We start from the raw sequence: 14,773 nt of genomic DNA, 5'->3' as shown, positions 1-14,773 counted from the left end.
TTAAACAGACCATTGTTCACAGCAAACTGCCCAGTTTTCAGAACAACATCAACCACAACACTGTATAGCCCTGTCATAGCAACCACTGTAAGACATGTCAGAGTGTTGAAATGGATACCACTATTACATGCAGGGATACCACCCACCATTACACAGCAGGTTCTCTTGTGACTCGGCCAACATTGTCTCTCTTACATGCTGCAGGCAAGGATGCCCCGAGGCATGGTACATTGGCGAGACCAGGCAGATGCTACAACACACACACACACACATATGCATACACACACACGCACACACCCTCTCACAGGTTTATATTCGATCACACTGACACACAGACTTTACCAAGCATATACACACACAAACACACACTCTCCCACATGTAATCACACTCACATGCACACACTTACATGCAGACACTCACAATCTCTCTGTCTGTCATGCACACATACATATAAGTCAATGGGGTGAATTTGCATTTGAGAATTATATTTGTAGATACATTCTATTTTGCTCAAAAAGCACACAATCTGCAGGCAGTCAATGCAGGCAGTCAATCCGTCTAACATTTTATAAATTCCACTTTGGACATAGAATCAGTCTGACTCAAGATTGGGATACAGACAGACTCTAAGCTCACACCTTTAATGCATTGCCTGAGCTGAGATGTCACCTGTTTTTTATAAAACCTTGTTATCGAGAGAATGTGACTTAAAAGAAGTTCTGAGATTTACATATTAATGAACTGAAACCTGCAACCCATTCTAAAAGCTGGAAGACTTAACAGCGATCTAGACTTGTTCAATATGTCGTTTCATTTGCATGACATTGTAATCTTTTACTATAAATTCTGTATCTTATGACCTGCTCCACAGCTACCTGATGAAGGAGCAGCGCTCCAAAAGTTAGTGCTTTCAAATAAACCTGCTGGACATAACCTGCTGTTGTGTGATTTTTAATTTCGACCAATGAGCTGGACGACTCAACGGATCTCATGTGAGGTAAGAGGTGATTATGGGTGAAGGATACCTCAAATAGTCTGGCAATGGGCCAGAGGTTTCTTACAGGCTCAGGGTAACTTTCCCTGTATGTGCCGAAAGAATTTCCGAGACTCATTCCTTGACAGACCTCAGGCAGTCACTCTCAATTGTGTTTTTTTAAGAAACATCTCATGCCTATCAGACAGGCTGTTCACAGGCCTACTTAACCATCGCAATTACAGACCAGTCAGTCTCACGTCTGTCGTCTGCAAGATGCTAGAAAGGATTCTGAGGGATAGGATTTATGACCATCTGGAAGAGCATGGCTTGATTAAATGCAGTCAGCACGGCTTTGTGAGGGGCAGGTCATGCCTCACAAATCTTATTGAGTTCTTTGAGGATGTTACTAGACAAGTTGATGAGGTTCGAGCAGTGGATGTAGTGTATTTGGACTTCAGCAAGGCATTTGATAAGGTTCCCCATGGTAGGCTCGTTCAGAAGGTCAGGAGGAATGGGATACAGGGAAATTTAGCTGTCTGGATACAGAATTGGCTGGTTGACAGAAGACAGTGAGTGGTAGTGGAAGGGAAGTAGTCTGCCTGGAAGTCAGTGGTGAGTGGTGTTCCATAGGGCTCTATTCTTGGGCCTCTACTCTTTGTAATTTTTATTAATGACTTGGATGAGGAGATTGAAGGATGGGTCAGCAAGTTTGCAGACGACACAAAGGTTGGAGGTGTCGTTGACAGTATAGAGGACTGTTGTAGGCTGCAGCGTGACATTGACAGGGTGCAGAGATGGGCTGAGAGGTGGCAGATGGAATTCAACCTGGATAAATGCGAAGTGATGCATTTTGGAAGGTCGAACTTGAAAGCTGAGTACAGGATTAAAGACAGGATTCTTGGCAGTGTGGAGGAACAGCGGGAGCTTGGTGTGCAGGTACATAGATCCCCTAAAACTGCCACCCAAGTGGACAGGGTTGTTAAGAAAGCATATGGTGTTTTGGCTTTCATTAACAGGGGGATTGAGTTTAAGAGCCGTGAGGTCTTGTTGCAGCTCTATAAAACTTTGGTTTGACCACACTTGGAATACTGTGTCCAGTTCTGGTCGCCCTATTATAAGAAAGATGTGGATGCTTTGGAGAGGGTTCAGAGGAGGTTTACCACGATGCTGCCTGGAATGGAGGGCTTATCTTACAAAGAGAGTTTGACTGAGCTCAGACTTTTTTCTTTGGAATAAAGAAGGAAGAGAGGGGACCTAATTGAGGTGTAAAAGATAATGAGAGGCATAGGTAGAGTTGATAGCCAGAGACTTTTTCCCAGGGCAGAAATTGTTAAAACGAGGGGTCATAGTTTTGTTTGGCAGAAAGTATAGAAGGGATGTCAGAGGCGGGTTCTTTACGCAGAGAGTTGTGACAATATGGAATGCGTTGCCAGCAGCAGTTGTGGAAGCGAGGTCATTGGGAATATTTAAGAGACTGCTGGACATGCATATGGTCACAGAAATTTGAGGGTTCGTACATTAGGTTTACCTTACATGAGGATCAATGGTTGGCACAACATCGTGGGCTGAAGGGCCTGTTCTGTGCTGTACTGTTCTATGTTCTAAAATGCTGACATTGTGTAGGGGTGCCAAGGCTTCTCCCCAATTTTCATTGGCTAGTCACCCATTCCTCAGCAGAAGACCAGACATTGAAAATCACTTTGCGGAATGATGCCGAAGGGATTGGGAGCTGTGGTTTGGGAGGCCTGGATATGAATGATTAATTTTTATTATTGTTTCATATTTGCAAACAGGTTGCAACAGAATTTCCCAGCAATACCAGCCACTTCTGGCTTTTCAAAACTTCCATTAACTTCCAGCAGATGGCAATCAAATGCACTGTTTGAGTGTCCAGTGTCACAGAGGGAACAATAAAAACAGGCAGGCCCAGCAATTCTTTTTATTTACTCGTGGCATATGAGTGCTGTGGTGGGGAGGGGGGGATGGAGGGGGCAGCATTTATTGAGCATCCCTAGATGCCCTTTAGAAGGTGATGGTGAGCTGCCTTCTTGAGCCGCTGCAGTCTACCTGCTGTGGGTTGACTTGGAAGGGAATTCCAGGATTTTGACGCAGCGACATTGAAGAAGCGGTGATATATTTCCAAGTTAGGATAGTGAGTGGCTTGGAGGGGAACTTCAAAGTGGTGGTGTTCCCATATATCTGCTGCCCTTGTCCTTCTAGGTGGAAGTGGTTGTGGGTTTGGAAGGTGCCATCTAGGATCTTTTGTGAATTTCTGCAATGCAAGTATCGGAAACATGGATAGAGCAGGGACAGGAACGGTTGTTCCAGATTCCAGGATTTAGATATTTCAGTAAGAGTAGAAAAGATGGTAAAAGAGGGGGGAGGTCTGGCATTGTTAGTCAAGGACAATATTACGGTGGCAGAAAGGATGTTTGAGGACTCACCTACTGAGGTACTGTGGACTGAGTTTAGAAACAGGAAAGGAGAGGTCACACTGTTGGGAGTTTTCTATAGGCTTCTAAATAGTTCCAGAGATGTAGGGGAAAGGATAGCAAAGATAATTCTGGATAGGAGCAAGAGTAACAAGGTAGCTGTTATGGGGATTTTAACTTGCCAAATATTGACTGGAAATGCTATAGCTTGTGTACTTTAAATGGGCTAGTTTTTGTCCAATGTGTACAGGATGGTTTCCTGACAGAGTATGTAGACAAGCCAACAAGGGGAGAGGCCACATTGGATTTGGTACTGGGTAATGAACCTGGCCAGGTGTTAGATTTGGAGGAATGTGAGCACTTTGATGATAGTGACCACAATTCAGCTATGTTTACTTTAGTGATAGAAAGGGATAGCTATATAACACAGGTCAAGAGTTATAGCTGGAGGAAAGGAAATTATGATGCAATTAGGCAAGATTTAGAAGACATAGGATGGGGGAAGGAAACTGTAGGACATGGGCATAATTGAAATGTGGAGCTTATTCAAGGAACAGCTACTGCTTGTCCTTGATAAGTAAGTACCTGTCAGGCAGGGAGGAAGTGGTCGCGTGAGGGAGCCGTGGTTTACTAAAGAAGTTGAAAATCTTGTCAAGAGGGAAAAGAAGGCTTATGTTAGGATGAGACATGAAGGCTCAGTTAGAGTGCTTGAGAGTTACAAGTTAGCCAGGAAAGACCTAAAGAGAGAGCTAAGAAGAGCCAGGAGGGGACATGAGGAGTTGTTAGATAGGATCAAGGAAAACCCTGAGGCTTTCTATAGGTATATCAGGAATAAAAGAATGACTAGAGAAAGATTAGGAGAAAGTGAGGACTGCAGATGCTGGAGATCAGAGCTGAAAAATGTGTTGCTGGAAAAGTGCAGCAGGTCAGGCAGCATCCAAGGAGCAGGAGAATCGACGTTTCGGGCATAAGCCCTTCTTCAGGAATCTGAAGAAGGTCTTATGCCTGAAACGTCGATTCTCCTGCATCTTGGAAGCTGCCTGACCTGCTGCGCTTTTCCAGCAATACATTTTTCAGTAGAGAAAGATTAGGGTCAATCGAGGATAATAGTGATAAGTTGTGCATGGAGTCAGGAGATAGGGGAAGTGCTAAATGAATATTTTTCATCAGTATTCACGCGAGAAAAAGACAATTTGTCGAGAAGAATACTGAGATACAGGCTACTAGACTAGACAGGATTGAGGTTCACAAGGAGGCGGTGTTAGCAATTCTGGAAAGCACGAAAATAGTTAAGTCCCCTGGACCAGATGGGATTTATCCTCAGATTCTCTGGGAAGCCAGGGAGGAGATTGCAGAGTAGTGTGGGTTAGATAGGCTTCAGATTGGTTTCACAGGTCGGCGCAATATCGAGGGCCAAAGGCCCTGTACTGCACTGTAATGTTCTATGCTATAAGTTCTATGTTGTTGATAATACACACTGTTGCTACTGAGTGTAGGTGGTGGAGGGAATGGATGCTTGTGGATATGGTGCCAACCAAGCAGGTTGCTTTGACCCGGCTAGTGTCGAGCTTCCTGAGTGTTGCTGAAACTGCATCCATCCTAGCAAGTGGGGAGTATTCCATCTTACTCCTGACTTGTGCTTTGGAGATGGTGGACAGGCATTGGGAAGTCAGAAGGTGAGTTACTCACCACAGTATTCTTAGTCTCTAACCTGCTCTTGTAGCCACAGTGTTTATGTGGCAAGTCCAATCAGCTTCTGGTCAATGGTAATCCCAGAATATTGATGATGGGGTATTTAGTGATGGTATGACCATTGAATGTCTAGGGGCAATGAATTGTCTCTTATTGGAGATGGTCATTGCCTGCCATTTATATGGCACAAATGTTACTAGCCACTTGCCAACCCAAGCCTGGATATCATCCAGATCTTGTTGCATTTGAACATGGATTGCTTCAGTGTCTAAGGAGTCGCAAATGATGTTGCACATTGTGCAATCATTGGTGAACATTCCCACTTCGTACCTTATGATGGAGGAAGGTCATTAATGATGCAGCTAAGATGGTTGGGCCTAAGACACTACCTTGAGGAACTCCTGTAGAGTTGAGTTGCTTGGCCTGCCACTCTGCCCAGGAGCAAGTCCTTCCTGTAACCAGAGGTCATGCCTGGAGGGCAGGATTGCTACACTGATCCCCTATACCCACATCTCCATCACTTCCTACCAACTTCCTCCTCCCCCCTCACACCCCTCCTGCAGACTCCTGCAGGGTCCTGGATGTCTGAGATGTCTGACTTCCAACATTCACAATCATGTTCCTATGTGCCAGGTATGATTCCAACCAGTAGAAAGTTTGGCCCCAATAATCACTGATTTCCACTTAGCTAGGGCTCCTTGATTTTATACTCAGTCAAATGTGGCTTTGATGTCAATGGCTCTCACTCTCACCTCAGCTCTTGGTCCATGTTTGAACCAAGGCTGTACTGAGGTCAGGAGCTGAGTGGTCCTGGTGAAACACAACAGGGCATCACTAACAGTAATGAGTTTGCAATAATCTGTGGTACTATCATCAGTTACCCAACGAAGCACATCACTCCATAAAGATGTTCTATTATAGAGTGATAGCTGAGAAATGGTTTCTCCTCTGGAAATTTCCAACATTCACTCCATTCTCAGTCAGGCTGCAGTGAGGTAATTTGCACGAGGTGAGAGGATTATCTTGGGAAAGAAAAAGAAAATTCAGACAGACAGAGGAAATCTGTGTCTCCTTTGGGTTGGTTCAAGAATGGCATTGTCCGGGGAACAAGTGTCCAGATAGGGTTCTCAGTCAAATGATGCTCAAGAGGATTATGCAAAAATTTTGAAAACATATTAACATGGATATTACAATTGGAAGTTAGTTGTTGTGGTGGTAGAGGCTGGCATTGATGATGTGATGCCTCACCCCCCTCAACAGTGTTTGAGAGTAGCTCTCCTCAACCCAATTCTCCTTGGATGTACACGGCTTGCCATTCTGCCCAGGACCAGGTCCTTCTCAAAACCAGAGGTCATGCCTGGGGGCCAGGATTGCTACACTGTTCCCCTATCCCCACACCTCCACCCCTTTCTGCCAGCCTCCTCCTCCTCCCCTCACACCCAGCCTCCTCCCATCACCCCCAACCTCCTCCCCTCACACCCAGCCTCCTCCCCTCACACCCAGCCTCTTCCTCCCATCACCCACAACCTATTTCCTCCACACCCCAACCTCCTCACTCCCACAGCCCCAACTTGCTTCCCCCATCCTCAATCTCCTCCCCTCACACTCAGCCTCTTCCCATCACCCCCAATCACCTCCCCTACACCCTCAAACTCCTCCCCTCCCCACCCCCAACCTGCTTCCCAATGGCTTCACCAATTTCATTTCCCCTCCCCCCACCTTATCCCAGTTCCAACCTTCCAACTCGGCACCGCCCTCATGACCTGTCCTACCTGTTCATCTTCCTTCCCTTCTATCCACTTCACCCTCCCCTCTGACCTATCACCATCACCCCCACCTCTGTCTACCTATCACACTCTCAACTACCTTCCCCCAGCCCCATCCTCCTCCCATTTATCCCTCCAACCCCTCGGCTCACAGCCCCATTCCTGATGAGGGGCTTTTGCCCAAAACGTCGATTCTCCTGCTTCTCAAATACTGTCTGACCAGCTGTGCTTTTCCAGCACCACACTTTCGACTCCTCTCCCTTGCACCCAGCCTCCTCCTTCTCATCCCTAGCCTCTATCCCCCTCAACCCCAGCCTTGGCTCCCCCCTTCGCTAGCCACCTCCATCCTCTTCCCCCCACACCCACTCTCCTCTCCCATCATACCCAGCCTCCTCCCCATCATCCTTAGCCTCTATTCCACTCAACCCAACCTCTTCCCTCTTGCCCCCAGTCTCCTAATCTCACCCCCATACTCCCCTCTCCCTCAACGCCAGAGTCCTCCTCATGCACTGGTGCTGATGTCATGTGCACCAAACCCAGTGTTGCCTTTGCCACATGTGCAGTAGTACTCTAACATGTTAACATCAGCAGCGCATGTGCAGATGTTTCCCGTGACCTGTCACCACCCACTAATATCATGGGCTGCTTATAGAGCTCTTTTTAGACAATAAAGTTTCTCAAAATGGGAATGGTCACTTGTGTGAAAAACTTGGAGACTCATTTGTATCCAGGAAACAGCCACAAGTAACAAGCGATCAGTTGATCAGTGATGTTGGCTGAGGGTTAAATGTTGCTCAGGACAGCAGGGAGCAGAGGTTGACTGAGGCAGATATACCAGTGAGGCTCCAGGCTGTGTGTGTGTGTGTGTGTGTGTGTGTGTGTGTGTGAGATCAGAAAACAGACCATGCAAATTTCCACCTCCTCAGGTTGTCATTGCATTTACTGACCACTTGTGAAGTTCTCATGCTGCAATAAACTCTACGCATCTTCCTAAAAGGAAGCATAGATTTTGCCAGCGGTAGGTAATACCAGAACTACAAGTAGTTTGTAAAATGTGGAGAAAATGCACAACTTTGAACTATGGACTGAATTATGTCCATGTGCACTGGTCTGATTCCTCCTGATCCAATACTCAAGCATGAATTGAAGAATTCTATTCTCCTGAACTCCCAGTGTGAAAAGCCACAGAAGATCAATGTTTTTACATATCAGTACTGGCTCGTAACAGAGTGCTTCATTTAGTAATGATAAAATGATTGCCCTCACGGCAAGAATGTTCAGGTTTAATCTCCAATAGAAAATGATAGACTATATATTATATATGTATATGTAAATAATATATATACTTTGGGATTATTGAATTTAGATGATCCATGATCATATTATATTTTCTGAAAAGACTAAAATTAACTGCATTTGCCATTGTTGTTGAGTAGCTAATCACTACTGTACCTTTAAATGAATAGGTTAAAAAAAACTTCCAATTTTGTGTCTCTTGCACCCATCAAAAGGGCCATACCAAGTGTAAGAATAGGTAGCAGCATCAGGAGGAAGAAACCTCAGTCAGCACAATGAATCGACTGCAGGTTTCTGCAGATAGAGTAGGTAACATAATGAGCACCATGGTCGTAAATGGTGAAAAATTGACAAAACAAAATCACCTTGGGACCTGGATGGTAGGTGAACATTTTCCAGAGCATCTAATATTGGCTAGCCAGATTCCAGTATTCTGATTTAGGACTGTTGTTTCAGGTGAACACAGGTCATTTTCAGTTAATCTGGCTGTTTCAATCAGAAATAATTCAGCAGGACCCACATTATTCAATGTGGTTATGGACAGTCCATGCTACAGACTACTGCTGTGCAAGGGACAAATGCTCGCTTGCAAAATGATCCGAACATTTAACACAATAAAATGATTCCCTCACTTGAAAAAATGATTTGAAATTCATTGCAGCTGCAGACGTTTGCCAGCAGTCAGGAAAACAAGACAGTGAGAGCAAGAAGGGATCCTCTAGATAATTTGCTTTTACAGAATTCCTGTGGTCCAGGCAAAGCAACAAGCCCCTTGAGCTAACTTCTGCCTGTCAATTGACAGAGTCTCTCTCCCACCCCACAAGCCAGCATCACAGACTGTCTTTAGCCAGCCCATCCTCTACTGTCCCAACAGCCCCAATCACCAACATTGCATCAGTAAGATCTTGCTGTTTATTTCAATGGCACTGTCTTGTCTTCAGCCTTGCTTTGGCCATTTAGACTTACCATGCACCCTCTACATCTCCATAACTGTTTCTCTTCACCTTGTCAGAACATAGTCTACAGGGTACTAACTAAAGCAAAATTGCATAGGATTGTCACAAAAGGTGAAAGTAATATTGGACATCGGAAATTGTGTCTAACATAAAGCAAATGCCAATATATTTCAGTTATTGTCATGATAATTGTAAAATATAGACAGACTTGACATAAAAACATATCTTATGATTAAAATAGTTTCAAAAGGAAAATCACTGACTTAAGATCTACAGTCAACAGCAAGTTAGCTCATGATTTTCTGAGCTTGCTAATTTCCAGGTAACTTTTTCAAATCCAACAGTGAAAAGCTTTCTATAACAATGCAAATCGACAGAGATCCGAATCAACTCATGAGAAGGAGAAAATTGACTCCTGTCTTTCTAACTTTAATCCCCTCAATTGCCTGCAACAAAGATTTATTTCTTTTTAGCAAGCAGCTATACCTCACTCCAATAAAAATATATTTTGCTAATTTACAACAGTAAGCTTAGAAGCCTATTACAAGGAAGAGTAATTTTATTACTTGTTAACCTTGAGATAAATAATAAAGATGTAACATCAAATATGGATACATAAACACAGATATACAGTTTAAAAAAGGGAGAGTGTCCAGTATGAAAAGAAAAATAAAAGAATATAGAGTTATTAGTGAAAATGATATTAAATTATAAGATGAGCCATGAGTCATTGAATGGTGAAGCAGGCTTGAAGGGCTGAGTGGCTATTCCTGCTGCTATTTTGTGGGGCCGCAGGGTGGCTCAGTAGTTAGGAATGTTGCCTCACAGCACCAGGGACGAGGTTTCATTCCAGCCTTGGGCAAAAGACTGTGTGGAGTTTGCATATTCTCTCCATGTTTGCATGGGTTTTTGCCAGGTATTCTGGGTTCCTCCCACAGTCCAAAGATGTGCAGGTTTGGTGGATTGACCATGCTAAATTGTCCATAATATCTAGGGATGTGCAGGCTAGGTGGATTAGCCACGATAAATGCTGGGTTATGGGAATCGGAAAGGGGGCTGTGTTTGGTGGGATGCTCTTCAGGGGGTTGGTGCAGACTTGAGATGGGCCAAACGGCTTTTTCTGCACAATGGGCATTCTATTCTATGATTCTTTTTTGCATCTTAAGGCAAGGTCAAAATTTATGTTTAGTTTCTCAGCCATTTCCTAATCCTTCCGTACATATTCTCCTCTCTCTACCCACAGTGGCCCATATTTGTTAATATTTCGAAAGGGTACGGGGAGAAGATAGAAGCAGGGTACTGACTTGAATAATCAACCATGATCATATTGAATGGTGGAACAAGCTTAATGGATTGAATAGCATGTTCTTGCACTTGTTTCTTTGCTTTCTTCTTATGTACTTATTGAAGCTTTTATTGTCTATTTTTGATGTTTGTCACTAATTTACTTTCATATTTCTTCATCAGTTTCTTTATCCTCCTTTGTTGAATTTTAAAATTCTTTCAAACCTACTTTTTTGGCAACTTTATAAGCTTCTTCCTTTGATCTCATTCAATCATTAACCTTGCTTATCCACTGTAATTAGATCACTTTTCCTGGTGGGTTTTTGTACTTGGAAGGAATGCAAATTTGTTGTATGTCATGTATTTTTGTATTAATTGCCAATGTTGTCTATCTACCATCATCATTTCTAATGTAATTTCTGAATCTTATATCTTCATAACTTTATTTGCTAATATTTAAGACTTTAGCTTTGAATCGAATGAGGTCAATTCCACCATAATATAGTTACTCTTCTCTAGAGGCAATTTGAGAAGGAAATTATTTGTTTGCCCTTTCTCATTGCACAATAATAAATCTAAAATAGTTCGATATCTATTGGTTCCTCAACATGCAGTTCTTGAAAACCATCTTGCATAATTTGCAGGCATTTGTGTTCCACAGGATCATTGCTGATTAGTTTGATGGAGTCTACACATCGATAGAATTCTTCCGTGACTGCTGCATTATCTTTGTTAAATGCACCTCTAATTTTGCAATTTGTACATTACCGATACTATTGGATCACCAATAAACAACTCCTCTTAATGTTTGCTGCCCCTTGCTTTTTCTAAACTCTGCTGCAACTGGTTCTACATTTTGATCCTCAAATCTAGGATTGTCTTTCACTCATGTCCTGATTTCATCCTTTGTTAATGGCACTATCCAACTTCTTATCCTTTTTGCTGTCTATCCTTCATATCAAACATTAACATGAACATTCAATTGCCAGCCTTGGTCACCCTGGATTTCTCCACAATATCAATTAAATCATACCTGTTTACTTCCATTTGAGTTGTCTTCATCAAATTTGTTACAAATATTGCTTGCATTCAGCTGGAGGGCCTTTAATTCTGACTTTTTAGATTCGCATGACCTCTAGCCTTACCTGCTGGCACATTCTTAAATTTATATGCTGCATCTCATCATGCCAAATCGATCTGTCACTTGATCCCTCATCCTGACAATTTAATTTAAAGCCTTCTCTATATCCCTAGACTCACTAGAATACTAGTCCCAGGATGATTTGGGGGGAGACTGTCCCAATGGTACTTACCCCAGTACTAGAGACAGTGCATTATGAAGAAATATTCCACACCAATCTTTGAGACGTACATTCAACTCGCCAGTATAATTTACCCTACTCCAATTTGCTTGTGAAGCAGATAATAATCCAGAGATTATTTTAAACCTTAGATGCTCATACTCTCCCAGCAAACCACTTTCCTAGTTCTGGCTATGTCATTAGTACTTATGTGGGTGCAGCCCCTATCACTGTAAGTTCCTCTACAGCCCTGAGCAGAAAGCACAAACCCTAACACTCTACAGGTCATGCAGTGCTTTTGGATTCTTGCTGTCAGCTGCACAGGACTATAACTATCCCCTGGACTATATACTGTCCCCTACAACCGTTACAGTTCTATTAACTCTTCACAGTTGAATAGCTTATATTGTGCAAAGGCTTAAGTACTCTGAAGGAAACTTATTATGGTGTGACAGAGCTGCTTCCAGCAGGGCATATATAGACCCATGTGGGACAAGATAACCAGTTTTTAAGGGGAAAGTACAAGTAAATAACAGAATCTTAATAATATCCCAGAAAGATCTGAACCTGGCATACCTCAGATTGCCATGTATATTTGTATATATTGTTAACATGAAATAAACAGAATGTTATTGAAGCTTAAACTTGAAGACAGTTCCTGACTTTGCCTTATTACTTATGAAGGGTTTATGCCTGAAACGTCGATTCTCCTGCTCCTCCGATGCTGCCTGACCTGCTGTGCTTTTCCAGTGTCACACATTTCTACTCTGATCTCCAGCATTTGCAGTCCTCACTTTCTCCCAGCCTTTCTTAAGCTAAAACACTAAGGTATTTTCCTAATCCTACGAGACAAAAGAGCTTCTTGCTTTTTCTGTATGTTTAGTTCACTCATCTGTCCCGCAGCTCCCCACTTTTGTCTCTACAGGCTGTAAGAACTTTGTGCCTCTAAGTCAACTGCAAAGGTTGGGCCTTGTCTAATTCTCCCTTTTTAAACCCTGTACCCGATACAATTGGATCCACCTCCTTTGGGCTAAGCAAATTAAGATTTGGGCAATTTTCCTGATATAATCTGTTGATCCCTGATGGGGCAAATCCGTATGTATCTGCAGCCAGTGGAGGCACCAGAGTTACAGTAAGGGAATGGGAAATGTGACATATTTTTGATTACTCCAGCAATGATAGACCTATCAGCCACTTCTATGATGTAAATCTTTATAACCTTGTTAATACTAAAAGACAAAATGTTACTGATATTGGAACGCAAGAAGAAGGCAATGGCCAACATGAAAAATAAGATATTATTCAGATGGAAACTGGTAAGTTTAACATTGACTCATTGTATATTTTTATAAAAAATAATAGTCTTCAGGGTATAAAGAATTAAGTAGAAGCAAAGAATAATACATTCAGTACATGTGTAAAAAATGTCTTGTTACAGATAGCAGCATCGGAAAATTACAGCCCTGGAGGTTCATTTAATTGTGTGAAACAATTTATACGAGCTCCTTTTCCTGATTGGACATCCTTATTGGAAAATTCATCTTAATATTGAAACTGCCCTCTTTGATACTTTTCTTCATCATGAGTCTTCTTTCAATTAACATACACCTTGAAAAGGAGCCTGCAGAGATTTTCCTCAGCTAATCTAATCTACTATTACTAAACAGAAACATGTTTGTGCTTTTTCAAAATCAACAACAGTAAGTGATGAAGAGACAGAGGAAAGCCCTGCTCATTTCAGGAGTATCAAAATAGTGCAGTACTGACATTGCACAAACATAATATAATCCATTTTTTTTATTATTAATAAAGAACTGAATTTTATTTCCATGCATCTAGTCCATCACCAATTTTGCTTATTTTCACCTCTGATTTATCTACCTCTTTTTCCCATCCCAAGTCCTCTCAATCACCTCATCCCTCTTGATACAGTAGACCTAACTAATCATCAACCCTTATAATGATCAATCCAACTTCCTCGTTGCCTCAAGCCTGTCTATTTCTGTCCTTCTTTGCCAATCTCTTCCCCTCTCTTCCAAATGAAAATCTTTCTACTGCAGTAAAGACATCCTGCTGTCACCCAATTGTCTCCCATTATCTTCCATCATCATCACCCCTCTCCCAGTCATCTTTTATCTCTAATAATTGCCTCTTGGGATCTATCTCAGCACCGCTGTTAGAGATATGGTGGTCTGAAATTTAAACTCTGAACCTATTCCACTCACTTTTTGCCCCGACTAGCTCCCATAACGTGCTGCATTAATTTCAAAAATGTCTACAGCTCTATCATTGATTGGATGGTGAGGGAACCAAGAAGAAGGGAAAACTGACTTGATCACATCCTCACCAATCCACGTGTCATAACTGTTTATGTCCATGGCAGCAGCATGAAGTTGACCGTATTGGGTATACTCTCCATTGTGTTGTGGGTACTATTACTGTGTTAAATGGAATAGATATTGAACAGATCTAGCAACTCAAAACTGGATATCCATGAGGTGCTCTGGGCAATTAGTACCAGCAGAAATATATAGAATCACAATCTGCAACTTCATGACTGAGCACATCCCTCACTTTACTCTTACTATCAAGCAAGAGAGACCAAACCTAGTTCAATGGAAGGTGCAGGAGGGAATGCGAGGAGCAGCACCAAGCATGCCTAAAGGTCAGAGGTCAATCTGGTGAAGATACAAAACAGGATCATGTTCATGCCAAACAGTGAGTAACACATAATAGATAGAACTAAGCAATCCCACAACAAACAGGTCTAAGCTCTGCAGTCATGCCACATCAAGTCATGAATACTGGTATTCAATAAGCAACTAACAAGAAAAGGAGAAAGCCCCACAAATATCCTCATCCTCAGTGATAGGGAAGTCTATCTTGTTTCATATACCTCTGGGCCCTCTTCAGTCAGAAATATCAACTTCTTTCTCCTGCCTGATTAAAAACCGGATTATCAAGAACATCCAGGTGTTAATACTATTGAAAATACCTTGAATTACTCCATATAGCATCAAAAGACTCTGGATCATGACTCCCACTCTACTGCCATCTAATTGCCTCCCA

This window comes from Chiloscyllium plagiosum, unplaced genomic scaffold (assembly GCF_037043375.1).
Source record: "Chiloscyllium plagiosum isolate Xiang-an unplaced genomic scaffold, Cpla_swu_hap1 HiC_scaffold_22, whole genome shotgun sequence".
NCBI classification, from domain to species: domain Eukaryota; kingdom Metazoa; phylum Chordata; class Chondrichthyes; order Orectolobiformes; family Hemiscylliidae; genus Chiloscyllium; species Chiloscyllium plagiosum.
The sequence above is the reverse complement of the archived record's forward strand: the minus strand, read 5'-3'. Positions refer to the sequence as shown.